The following is a 13,635-nucleotide window of genomic DNA, read 5'->3' on the forward strand; positions in this document are numbered from 1 at the left end:
GATACTCACCCAGACATGCACACACACGAGTACCGAACAGGAAAGTGAACTTCGGGCAGGAAACCCCAGGCCTCTGGCCTCCTTTACCAGCTTAGCTGTGTAGCCTTAGTATAGACCTCTCTTAACCTTTCTGGGCCTGTTTCCCTCCTCTGCCTTGGGGGTAATGCTATCTGCTCTACCTCCCCCACAGCTTGGCAGTGAGGCTGGTGCACATGAGATAATATTCAGGGAAAAGGCTTTTGTCAACTGTCAGGCCCCACGTAGGCAGGCCGAGGGATTAGTGCTGGATTTCCCTTTATGCTCCTCTCTCCTGCAGGCTGTCTCTAGACTGCCTTCTCTCTCAGCCTGGAGCCCATTCTGCACTGAGGGCCGAGTCCTCCACTCCCTTGGTCACCTGCTTGTCCTGCCAGGCTCTGTGCTCCTGAACACTCTGCACTGGGGCTAGGCAGTCAGGTTTAGAGGACTCAGCAGGAAGACAGGAAGGGTGAGAACAACCGAGTGTCTGCACGAGAATGCGCCCGTGTGGGTGCAAAGCCAGGCAAAGGGTGCAAAGGCCCCAGGCAAATGCTTGGCTTCATTGGGGGTGCAGAGTGGGCAGTGGGGCTGCGGAGGGAGCAGAGACGGGGCACCTATGGGCCCAGTATACAGGTGGTATGGGGAGTCACCCAGAACCTGAGTCTGGGGGGCCCTTCCCGCATTATTACCCTTCTGGTTCTTTCGAGAAGTCAAGCTTGATTCCTGGCTGGCGAGGTCAGGGAGTAGGTAGAGGCCCTAAGGGTATTGCCATCGGGAAGCTCAAGTGGAAATTCAGTGGAGGGTGGTGGCCTTCTACAGTCGCCTAGTGAGATAAGCACTTGCCGGAGGCCTCAAGAGTGGAGACACTAGCTCTCTGGGCGGTGTTCGTACCCAGAGAAAGTGCCCAGCTTCTTTAACCTTTGTCCGGGACTCAGGGAAGGGCGGGGACCGGAGGGGTCCGCCCCAGGGACCCCGCCATCTGCTGGGAAGGCCCGAGTAGACACGTCTGGTCCGCCCAGGCCCGACCGAGACCAGCTTTGGCAGCAGGCCGTGTGGAGAGCCCCTGTCCATGTCCCTAGGCGCGCGATGGATGGGGGTGTGCCAGGCAGGGCCTGGCTGCGCACGCCTCCGCGCGGGACTTGGGCGGCTCGCTGCTGCCTGCGTTTCCGGGTCTGCGGCTGAGCCTCCCTGGCTCTCTCCTCCCGCTTTGTCTCGCTGCCAGCTTCTCGCCTGTCCTCGCCAGTCTGCCGGGTCGGCGGGTCGCGCTCTGTCTCTGCCGCCCCGAGTGTGCCTTTGCGCACGTGTGGCTTCTTCCCGCAACCTGGGCTCGGCTGAGCCTCTTCCCCGGGGTCTACTTGACATCGCCTTAGGGTCGCTGCGGGTGTCCGCTTCTTGCGCTCCCCATCCCCCAGCTGATACCTGTGGGACTCGGGGATCCCCGGGACAGAAACATCCCCCAGGTTTAAGTCCAACAAAGCAAACCCAAGAGGGCTCGGGGATACATCTCACTGCGCTCCCCACTGCTCCCGGCCCTAGGCCGAGACGGGAGGGGACTTTCTGAAACCTGTGTAAGTTGAGGGGGCACACTTCGCCTGACCTCGCGGTCTGCGGCGCTGTCAAGTCTCGAGATTGTCAGCCGCCCCGGAGAATTTGGGCACGCGGTTCCGCCGCCGACCCGAAAGTTGGCGGGACCCGTGGGCCGGGTGGGAGTGCCCGGAGTGCGTGTGCCTCTGCCAAACCCAGGGACTCGGTGGATCGGCCGCCACAGGGAGGGGGCGCCGGCCTCGAGTGCCCCGGCGGAGGGCTGGCGGGGACCTGCGAACACCCGAGGCAGCCGGGCAGGTGAAGAAAGGCACCCTTCGCGGCCGGCCCCCTTCCCGGAGCCCGCACGCCTTTGGCCTGTGCGGCGGAAACACGGTCCAACTCCTTGAAAGTAAACTTGCCGCGAGGGGCGAGGGGAGCGAAGGAGGGAGCGGGCCGGCGGGGGTGTCTGCGTCGGGGAGGCCGGGAAGGCTAGTGTCAAGTTTCAGCCCCTAATGACACTCGATGGCGAGGTGCCAAGGCCCTGGGAACGGCGGCGGGGGGAGGGGCGGCGGGGGACCCGGGGGAGAGGGACCCCGCCGCGGGGCCCAGCTCGCGAAGCCCGAGGCGCGAGGCGGCCGCCAGGGCCGAGGAGGCCGCGGGGCGGGGGCGGGGGCGCGGGCGGGGAGGGGGCGCTCCGGGAGCCGCGGAGCGGAGCGGAGCGCAGGCATCTTCCGCAATCCATTCATGCACTGAAGCGCGTGCAGAGCTGCTGCTCGCTGCCATTGTTACTCGCGGGCGGTGTGGGAGCCGAGCCTCCACTCTGGCGAGAGATAAATGGCCTCTGACAGCCCCTCCTCGCCAAGAGAGCTCCTCGGATTTCACCGTGCAGCGGCTCTCAGGTCTGTGCCTCGCTCGCTTCCCGGTGAGAACCTTTAAATCAGCCTCCCGGCCCTCCCTCCCTCCTCCAGGACTCTGTCCCCCGCCCGCTCCGGCCCTGGCAGGGCCCCGGGCGCGCTGCGCGCAGTCTCGGGTCTCCTCCCCACCTGGGGGGGACGAGGTGGGGGCTCCGGGAGGACCCGGGGGCCGCGGGGGTGGCGGCCGGCACCCCCCCGCCCGGGCTCTGCGCCTCCGCCTGAGCGGAGCCCCGCGCCCCGCCTCCGCGCCCACAAGATGGATCAGGCTACCGTGCGGAGAGCGGGCTGTAAATATTTAAAAAGTCTCTCGCGCGCCGGCGGTAATGGCTTTCGCAGTCGGAATGTGTGCTAGGGGAAGAGGAAGGACGACGTGTGCACTGTGTTGCGGGTTGGAGGATTGTTCCTACACCTCCCCCTGCGTCCGGGTTAGGCTGCATGTTCAAGCTTCCCGATTTCCCGCCGGTCTTCGCCGCGGCCGCGTCCCACGATAGCGTGGAGGACAGCAGTCGATAGGGAACTTGAGCATAGCAGGGCGACAGAGGCCCAGTCGAGGTGACCCTAAAGCCACCCTCCCCTCGGAGAGCTCCCACGGGCCTGGGCCGGGACTGGCCCGAGATCACTGGTCCAGGTCCGCCTCTCTCCGATGCTCAGGGGAGGGCGGGAAACGCACAGATTGGAGCCCCCAGAGTTTGGGTGGGCAGTAAAGCCTGGGCCGGGGTTTCTGCAGCGGGGGCCTGGCCCTGATTGTGCCTTCGCTCCTCTCCCCAAGTCGGTCGTGAGCCCTGATCACTCTAAAGGAGCCTCCCGCCCCCAGTCTGAATCTGAAAGTAGCATTGTGGCTGCTGGGACGGAAATCTGGGAGGAGGCAGCGCCGAGAGATTGGGGCGCGGAGAGGGTAGCGCCCAGGCTTAGTGGAGGTCACACGTGGATGTGGAGGGGGATCTTTTGCTTCTCCGGTGAGTGTGGGCCTTTGGATCTTTGAGGCTGAGCCCAGCCGGATGGGAGAGGTGGGGGAGGGGACCCAGCCTTCTCTGCAGGGAGAGGCTTAATGGGCCCACCACAGGGTGTGTGCCGGGTGGGGTTGTCGCCTTCGCCGGCGGCAGCTCCCAGGCGGGGCGGGGGCGCCGAGTTGCCCAGAGCTGGGGCGGGCCGGGTGCCGCGGGTTCTCGCAGAAGGCTTGAGGGGTGTGGGTTCAAGCTGCGGCGGCTCTTCGGCACCCTCCACCCGCCCGGCTCCCGGACCGGCCAAAGTGTGGGTGCCGACTGCGTGTTGGGGCGCGCCAGGACTGCTCTCCGCGTTCCCGCGCGTGGAGCTCCCGCCTCCTGGCAGCTCCGTGCTCTCCGCTTCCAGGGGCTTGTGTTGCGCCCTTCTCGCTTGTTTGTCTCGTGTGAGCCTCGTAAACCGCCCTGATTTATTACCCAGACTAAATGCTTAATTTGTGAATATGAAACAGATTAAAAGGGGCGGGGGGAGGGGGCTCGAGGTCGGCATATTTTAGCAATCAGGCCAAGGCAGTCCGGCAGATGTTTCAAATTTGTCGACATTTTCAGGCTCATGTGGAAAGCCAGCCAGAATGGTCAAGAGGTCCTTTCTCCCTCTTTCAACCTGAGAACTTGGCAGTGATCAAAAGGAGGTGATTAGTAGCTACAGAAAAAAGACACCAGCAGGCAAGGAGTTAACAGAGACAGGACTGGGATGCGGGTGTGTGCCTGGGGGGCGAGTGTCACAAAGACAGGCCGATCACAAAGCTCGGGGGGGTCCTGGCTAAAAAGGCCCGAGTCTTAAGAGCCAACTCTGCTGAACAAAGTAGAGGGTCCATTAAAAGTTAATTCAGTCAATAAACTTCCTTGGTAATAAAACAAATAAGAAAGATGGCATCTCCAACTTTCAATAGCCAACAGATAATAGAAAGAAATGGCTTTGATGTGGCCTAAACATGTGCTCTCGCCTTTCGGCAGGTCCCTACAGTGATCTGCCCAGCGCAGGCCTGCCGAGCACCCTCTTCTCTTTGAAAAGACCTCATGTGTGAGGCAGTGTGTTTCTGCGTTTGTCATTTTGGGGCAACTTCACACATCAAAGGCAAGCACAGTGTTCTTTTCACCTCCTGGTTCCAGCCGCCCAGTGAAGCAGATACGATTTCTATAAATTGGCCTTCTCCTCTGGGTTTTGATTGATCATCACCATATGAGATTATTGAAAGTCTAATGTCTTATTTCACTTTCTCCAAGGGGTGAGGAGGGGAACAGTGTATTGGAAGTCAGGCCACGCGAAGACTCCTGTGTTGTGCAATAGTAATTTCCATTAGCCTGGATTTATCAGCCTCCTGAAACTCCCGAGCATCTCCTGCGGGTGCCTTGAACCGCCTCCCCCTCCCCCTCCAGGTCTCAGCTTCTGTCGCTGTTAACAGGTACAGTGCAGACTAGAGCCTTCTGTTGGGAAGGAGAAAATGGCTGTTGACTAAACATTAAGGAAACAAAAGATTTAATTTTTAACGTATTTATGATAACCCAAGAATCCACGCTCTTCGGCCTTTGTCTCTCCCTTCAAACTTTTTCCTTCCCCTTTGCCTCCATACCATGTTTCATTTTATTAAAGTTGACTCTGGTTCTTCTGCCTTGTCCTGCGACAGACAAAGGCTTAGGGAAGTCACAGAACGCGTTAATTACATGTTTCTTATAAACTGACTTTTCATTTCCCTAACACATTTAGTTGGCTTGGTGTTTAGTTCAACACTCAATTGTGCCAAATGCGCTGCTTTCAAATGCTGCCTTTATTAAAACAAATAAATGAATCCAAAGACCTTTCTAATTTCAACTCGCGTGGGCTAGAAACAGAAAACCAAAAGAGAGGAAGAGCCAGGCAGAGGTGGCAGGGAGCCTCACACGCACGTACACACACGCACACACAGCTCCTTCTGCCATCCCTCCCGCAGCCGTGTTAAACTGGTCCTTACAATTGTCCCTGGCTGCGCCCTGCAGCTCGCCAGCCCGCCTGGATTTTCCATCACTTGGCGCCTAAGGCGATCATTAGCTGAGAAGGGACAACCTCCTCTACTGTCACTTACCAGGTGGGGGAGGCTGGCTCCAGGCTCCAACGTTGGGCCTGGGCCCCATTTGCTCAACCCGAGAGGGGTCGTTGGTTTTCGCCCCTGGGTGCACTGGTGCCTAATTAAACTCTATCCAGGGCCACGTGCAGACGTAGGCTGAGAGGAACCTGGGAGGAAAAGGCAGTCATTACCTAGGCAGAGAAAGTGACTTCTGCAAGAGAGAAGGGAGGGGTCCCTGTGATCACACTTCTTTGCCCCTCAGCAGAGCCTTGGAGGGCACTGCAAAGCTGGTGCTGAAATCAAGGAGAAATGGTAATCAGGGGACAAAAAGCAACCTATAGCCCACACATATCTAAACGGGGCCTGTGTCACTGCCGGACAGGAGGGAGGTCCATCCTTGCTCCAAACAGACAATGCTGGCTGCAGAAAAATGACCCAGGTGCCCTTGTGGCATTGGAGTTATTGCTCATGTGCCATGGCCCCGTCGCACGCAGAAGCTCGAGCTGTATAAATGGCTGTGGGGACAGAAAGGAACAGATGTGTCAAGAGCCCAAGGACTAGGTGTGTGTTGTGAAGCTAAACAGACCGTGGAGGCACAGGAGAGAACCGGCAGAAGACCAGGGTCCCCATTAGGACATGGGCCCAGGCGAGGATTGAAATGACCCTACCTGGGGGCAGTGACAGCCGGCAAATAAGAGCATGTACATGGAAGCATGTACATGTCATGGAAGAGACACTGGGGTCCTGATTGAGGCCCCCTTTAGCCCAGTGGAGGGAATTGGTTCAGAGCCGGGGAGCTGTGGCTCAGGGTGGTATGATAGCGGCCAAGGTGAGACCAGAATCCAGAGCGCACGCAGTTCAGCAGTCAGGAGGAAAGTGACTTATGGCTCGAGAAAGACTCAGGGTGCCCTCGGTGGCTTAAGAGGACTGGTGTTTGGTCATTTAGAATTTATTAAGCACTTGCAAGGTCTGATGCTGATGTTGGGCAATATGGGGTCACAAGTGCTACGAACCCTCCAAGACCTGAGCAGGGAGACTGTCCTTTTATGTGCCTGGTAACAAAGGCCCTAAAGGACAGTGGACAAGAAGACTGGGGATGGGGAGCAAGAAGCCAACCACTCCAGGGCTCCACTTTCACCCGCAGCCGAGAGCTGGGTTTACAGGAGGCAGCCTGCAGCCGGGGACCCTGCTGCAGGGTCCAGGCTTGGGCCACGTGCCTGGACCTTGGAGATGAGTCTCCCAGGATGGTGGGAGAGGCCATCTGGGCTAGGGTCCTTCCTTCCCTCTCGCTTTGGAAGGCCTGACTCTGTTTTCCAAGGCAGGCCAGGAAGATTATTCTGATGCAAATTAAGGAGGCAACTTCTAGCCAGAATACACACTGCAGTTCTGTCTTGCCCTGGACAAACAGAAATGTGGAGCTTAGCCCCGGAGCTCCCGGGCAGATGCAGGCTCTCTGGGGAAGCTGGTGAGGGAATACTGCTTCCCTTAACAAAACAAACCTGAGAGTCTCCAAGGCTCAGCACTGCCAGCCAGTCTCCCAGCAGAGAAGGCGGGCTGGCTAACGCGCCCCCCGCTCTGCGCCCCCGGATTCCACCTGCCCCACGGGGCGCGCGCTCAGTGTGATCACAGGTGCCCTCCCTCAAGCCATCTGGCCCGAGCCCAGCCTGTGCTCTTGGTCTCCCTGAGCAGAGGCGAAACACGCTGGAACCTTCAAAGCACATTCCTAAACATTAACGGGAAACAAAGAGGCCAAGGAGGGCTGCAGCCGTTCAGCTTACGCAGTCTGTGGGCCAACAGGGCTGGCCCAAGTTCAGTCAGACTTCCTGGCTCTGGGCCAGCCGCTGCTGGCAGCGTGCCCTCTCCAGCCCACTGCTCGGGCCCCATCGCCCCCCAAACCTGGGCACACCCCCCACCAGCTAGCCCAAGGCCCCGGAAGCCCTGCCGCCCCTCCGCGGTCCTCTCAGACCACCCCTCCCTGGTCAAGTTCAGGTGAATCCTTAGTGCTGAGAGCCCACGAATGATCTTCCAGATCCCTTCGCCCGGAGCTTCCGAGCTGCCACCAGGCTGAGGGGATTCCCCTCAGCTCCTCAGTGGTCTGGTGGGCGTGGGACTTGAACAGCCATATTGGGTGATTATGAATACTGAGTCACTTTTTTTCTTTTTGGCAGCAACGGGGATGGAACCCAGGGCCTTTCCCACGCCAGGCGAGCACTGTGCCACTGACGTGCAGCCCCAGCCCTTGATTTATTTATTTTACTTTTAATTTGGGGGTACCAGGGATTGAAACCTGGGGTGGTTATCCGTGAGCCACATCCTTAGCCCTTTTTTATTTTATTTTGGGGGGGCAGGGATGGAACTCAGGGGTACTGGGCCACTGAGCCACCTCCCCAGCCCTATTTTGTATTTTATTTAGAGACAGGGACTCACTGAGTTGCTTAGGGCCTCGCTAAGTTGCTGAGGCTGGATTTGAACTCTCAATCCTCCTGCCTCAGCCTCCCAAGTTGTGGGGATGACAGGCGTGCACCACATGTCTGGCACTATGTTGGTGCACCATGAAACTATGATCACATTCTGCGTGTGGAGGCTGGGAAGTGCCACTCACTTATCATAAGCCATCCATGCCCACAAAGCCACTGACGCCTACAAATAGGCCCCGTGGATCTTCATGGATGGTTGGCATGGCTCAGTCATCCATTCAGAAAGCTTTGGGTCAGCTGCCTCTTGTCTGTTCTGCACTGTGCCGCAGCTGCTGGGGGTACCTGGAGGAGACCCTGGATTACCAGGATCCAGGCTGTTCCTTAGAGAATGTTGCAGTGTTCCTGGAGAGAGAGAGAGAGAGAGAGAGAGAGATCCCACAGAACTGAAAACCTCAGCATGCTCATGCTAAGGCCAAAGTCGGGCCTTGGTTTTTATTCCTCAGGCATGAGTGTGTGTGTGTGTGTGTGTGTGTGTGTGAGACAAGGTTTCCTTGTGTGCCCAGACTGCCTTCAAACTCCCGGGATCTAACAGTCCTCGTACCTCAGCCTCCCAAGGAGCTGGGACTTCAGGAGCAAGCCACTGTGCCCAGCTAAGAATCTGCATTTATTATTATTTGTGCATCCCTGATGTTGTGGATGAACCCAGGGCCTTCTAGATGACAGGCAAGCGCTCCACCACCGAGCTCCATCCCCAGCCCTAGGATTGTATTTTTAAAGCCAAAAGGTCTAGTGGTGTGTTTCTACCCACGTGCCTCTTAAGACAGGATCACCAAAAACTCCCTCAAACTCGCAGCAAGCAGTAGCCTGACCTGCTGACTGGGGACTCGGGGGCGGGCCTTTCCTTCCCAAGGAGCCAGATGACTAAGGCACGCTGATGGCAGCTGTTACAGGTAACACCTGCGAGAGGCAGAAAATCCTAAGGATATCAAAGCGTGCTAGGGAAGAAGAGTAGGCCTCTCCTGTTACTCCATTTGTCCCTCTGCAAGCAACCACTGCTCTGAGTGACTTGCTTACCCTGCCCAAGATAGTCTACTAAGGTTCATTCTTTTTTTTCCCCCTTGTTGTTGTTACTGGGATTGAACTCAGGGGCACTCGACCACTGAGCCACATCCCCAGTCCTATTTTGTATTTTATTCAGCAACAGGTTCTCACTGAGTTGCTGAGGGCCTCGCTAAGTTGCTGAGGCTGGCTTTGACTCGCGATCCTCCTGCCTCAGCCCCCCCCCAGCGACTGGGATTATGGGCGAGCGCCACCACACCCAGCTAAGGTTGATTCTTTAATTTTTTTTTTTTTCAATTTTTATCTTGAAAACACCCAAGCCCACAGAAAAGTTGAAGAACAGTATAATGAACACCCATATTCGAAGGCAGATTTTCAAAAGCGCTATATTTATTTGACACGCCTACCCTTGGAAAGGATTCAAAACCCCCTCAAAGATCTGAATTAGTTTAACTTTATCTTAAAATGTTACTTAGGACTACTTTGCCCTCACAGATACGGTGCTTGCTGTTTGTCACCCTCCCTCCCGGTCCCCAGCACTTTATATCTGTGTGCTTTGTGTGTAGCAGGCATTCAGCAGAAGTTTGCAGGATTCAGTAGCGGACTACATGGTATTTAGTGTGAGGAATCAGACTGCCTGGGTTCAAAACCTACCTCTGCCACTTGACTAGCTGTGTGACCCTAGGCAGTTACTCTCAGCCTCCTGTTTTGCCATCTGGTGTGGCAGTAATGATGCAACCCCACCTGAGTGTGGTGACTCACACCTGTGGTCCCAGCAGCTGGGGAGGCTGAGACAGGAGGATTGAAAGTTCAAGGCCAGCCTCAGCAATTTAGCCAGGCCTTAAGCAACTTAGCAAGACCTTGTCTCAAAATAAAAAATAAAAAGGTCTGGGGATGTGGCTTAGTTGCTAAGCACCCCTGGGTTCAATCCCTGGCACTCCCCCCCCCCCAAAATGCAGCCCCTTTTATGAATTTTGGGAAGATTAACTTAGTTGGAAGATATCAAGTACTTAAAATAGTACCTGGCATACAGAAAGTGTGTATTAGGAGTTGGGGAGACTTGAGACTGCAACGTGTTTGGTATCACCCTCGCCTTGGCAATTGCACAGGGAGGGTCCTTTGGTGTTGAGTTCATGGCTTTGGAGCCAGACAAACCCAGGCAGCGTGGCTTGCCCCTGTGCAGCATGTAAGTGGCAGGGGATTCTGGGAACTGTTTCCACACGCTTCTGGATTTTCTGGTTGTGCTTTCACGCCCTGCCCTGAACCCGCAGTGCTGGGGCTAGAACGCAGCCCGAGCTGTGCTCTGTGATTATTTCCAGCATTTGGATGGGGCTGGAGATGTAGTTCAGTGACAGAGAGTATGCTCAACATGCACGGGCCCTGAGTTCTAGGCGGAGCGCTGCAAAAAGAGAAAACATCTGGAGGTGAAGGTTCCCCCGCCCATTTTCCAGCCTGGCTAGCATCCTAGAAGACAGCTGCTTGGCACACAGACCTGGGAAGAAGGTTGTCCCTCAGAGTGAAGCCCAGGCCCACAAAGGCCCAAGGTCACAAAAGTCAGGGGTCAGACAGAGCAAGCAGGTGTGACCTCAAGAACCTCCCAATCTTCGGGCGTGGTTGTGCACACCTGTCATCCCAGTGGCTCAGGAGGCTGAGGCAGGAGGATCGCAAGTTCAAAGCAGCCTCAGCAACTTAGTGAGGCCCTAGGCAACCCAGCAAGACCCTGTCTCTAAATAAAATACAAAATTGGGCTGGGGATGCGGCTTCCCATTGTCAAGCCAGCCAGAGAAGGTCTTGTGCAAGTTGCTCAGGACGCACTTCCCGTAGGAATTGTCAGATATCTTAAAAGGCCTAGGGAAGATAAAGGAATTTGTTTAAAGGTATACTTTGCTGCATGCTATAAAATACTGCACCTAATGTTAGGCTTTGACGGTGTAATATCTGACCTTGACATTGTGGTGTTTCCGCCATATAATTTAATTAACGTGCGATGCCAGCACAATGCCAAAGAGTCAAACATCCTGACAGTTCTTGGAAGCCACCTAAGTCCCCTTGAAGACACCTCCCCCCACAGTGCACTGACACACGGAGACCTCCTAAGGTTGAGGACAGCCCCCCTGATACTGTTACAGTTCAGCTGTAGCTAGCATGGTTGTGCTGGATGGCAGTGACTGGTTTCGTCACCGTTTGGGAGACCTACTGTGGTTTCTGAGGGCCCCCAACCATGAGTGGCTCCTTGGGGAAGAAGAAGTCATCCTCAATGAGATGCGACATGCCCTGGCTCCCAACTGTAGAGCTTTTTCCATGAAGTGGTTTCTGCTAGCCGGGGTGAGGTGGCCCTCCTAGTTGGTGGCTGAAGAGGACGGCTTGAGCTCAGGACTGGGAGCCAACCTGGGGAACGTGGGGAAGTCCTGTGTCCTTTTTGGTGAGCATTACTGGGGTTGAACCCAGGGGCACTCAACCACTGAGCTATATCCGCAGCTCTTTTTATTTTTTATTTTGAGACCACGTCTTGCTAAGTTGCCCAGGCTGACCTTGAACTGGTGATTGGCCTGCCTTGGCCTCCTACGTCACTGGGGTGAGACCCCATCTCTCTGTCTCTTTCTTTTTTTTTTTCCCTTTTGTTACTGGGGATTCAACCCAGGGGTGCTTTACCCCTGAGCCACATCCCCTTCCCTTTTTATTTATTTATTTTTAATTTTATTTTATTTTTGGGTATGGAGATTGAACTCAGGGACCCTCAACCACTGAGCCACATCTCCAGCCCTATTTTGTATTTTATTTAGAGACAGGGTCTCACTGAGTTGCTTAGCGCCTCACTTTTGCTGAGGCTGGCCTTGAACTCACAATCCTCCTGCCTCAGCCTCCAGAGCTGCTGGGATTACAGGTGTGCCCCACCATGCCTGGCCCCTTTTTATTTTTTAAGTTTTTTTTTTTTTTTTTTTGTGGTGCTGGGGATTGAACCCAGGCCTCACGCTTGCAAGGCAAGCACTCTACCAACTGAGCTATCTCCCCAGCCCTATTTTTTAAGTTTTGAGACAGTCTCTCTCAGTTGGTTAGTACCTTGCTAAGTTGCTGAGGCTGGCCTCAAACTTGCAGTCCTCCTGCCTCCGCCTCCCGAGTCTGGGATTACGGGTGTGTGCCACAGTGTCTGGCAAGCCCCTATCTCTTTTTTTAAAAATATTGTTTTCTTCTTCCTCAACTTTGCCTTTCACAAAGTCATTGAGCTGCATACAGGAACGTAAATTAGATAAGGGGCCTATTAACTAAAGAGAAAAAGGACTATGTGTCCATTCTGCACATAATTATTTAACACACACTTACCAATGCTTTTGACAGTGAATGGTATCTTGGACAGCATAAAACTACATTTTACTGCAGAGAGAAAGAGAATTAGTAAATGTGTTGAGAGAGAGAGTGGGGGAGAAAGAGAGGGAGAATATTTTAGATTGTGATAATGTCATGAAGAATTAAGAAGTAGCTGGGTGCGGTGGCGCACACCTGTAATCCCAGCAGTTTGGGAGGCTGAGGCAGGAGGATCACCAGTCCAAAGCCAGCCTCAGCAACTTAGTGAGGCCCTAAGCAACTCAGCGAGACCCTGTCTCTCAATAAAATACAAAACAGGGCTGGGGATGTGGCTCAGTGGTCTAGTGCCAGGTACCCTCTCCCACCAAAAATAATAATAAATAATAATAATAATGAAGTATAAGGGAATGGCCAGGCACTCTGGCACACACCTTTAATCCCAGTGACTTGGGAGGCTGAGACAGGAGGATCTCAAGTTTAAGGCCAGCCACAATAACTTAGAAAGTCATTAAGCAACTTAGGAGACCCTGTCCCAAAATTCAAAATAAAAAAGGGCTGGGATGTAACTCAGTAGTAAAGCACCCCTGGGTTCAATCCCTAATACCAAGAGAGAGATGGGGGGGTGGGGGAGAGAATAGAGAAAGTTGGGATTTTGTTTTGGATGGTAGGTAGTATAATATGAGTCTCGCTTTGACAGAATTGTGCTCAGGTGGTGGTGTATCAGTCAGCTCCTGCTACAATGATGCTGTATAACAAATCACCCCCAAACATCAATGAACATTGATTTCTTATGTACATGCCTGTGGGTCACTTGGGGTTGGCTGATCTAGACTGTGCTCAAACAAGGTTTGGTTCTGAGTGTGAGTTGTGTGCAGATCTGTTCCATATGTCCCTCATCCTCCATGAACTAGCAGGTTACCTGGGTCATAGTCTTCTCATGTTGACGAGAAAAGTGCAAACACAATGATTCGAAAGTCCTTGACTTAGAACTTGACACTGTTACTTCTGCCTAAATCCCATTGGCTGGAGGACGTTGTGTGGCGTCCACCAATGGGATGGGGAGGTGTGCTCCGCCTCTAGTGGGATGATCTGCCAAGTCACCAGACAGAATCCGTGGATCCGGGCGGGGGAGAGTTGGGAAGAGTAACGCAATCTGAAACAGATGGTTCCAACCAAAACTATGTATCTCTCGCTGTGACATTTATATATACAAATACATATATCAAATGATAAGACTGCCTTCGTTGGAATATTCTGTTTTAGATTGAATTTAAATAAATCCATGCAGTAATTACACATTAGCATCCCTGAGGTTGTTTGTTAGGGCACCAGAGGCCTCTGGGTCATTGCCACCCAC

The 13,635-nt window shown here is 54.6% G+C and overlaps 1 protein-coding gene across 2 annotated transcripts in view; it reads left to right on the plus strand.

Moving 5' to 3' along the window:
- The first annotated feature begins 2,303 nt into the window (after nt 1–2,303).
- BCOR (BCL6 corepressor) overlaps nt 2,304–13,635 on the plus strand; it is a 90,673-nt gene continuing 79,341 nt past the window's right edge. Inside the window, exon 1 of one of the 2 annotated variants that reach the window (XM_079122805.1) lies at nt 2,304–2,438. The gene's annotated coding sequence lies outside the window, so the exon portion shown is untranslated. Of the gene's footprint in view, nt 2,462–13,635 lie in introns of both variants that reach the window. The other variant, XM_079122804.1, reaches the window with a different exon arrangement.

Source organism: Sciurus vulgaris (assembly GCF_902686455.1).
Source record: "Sciurus vulgaris genome assembly, chromosome: X".
Taxonomy (NCBI): Eukaryota; Metazoa; Chordata; class Mammalia; order Rodentia; family Sciuridae; genus Sciurus; species Sciurus vulgaris.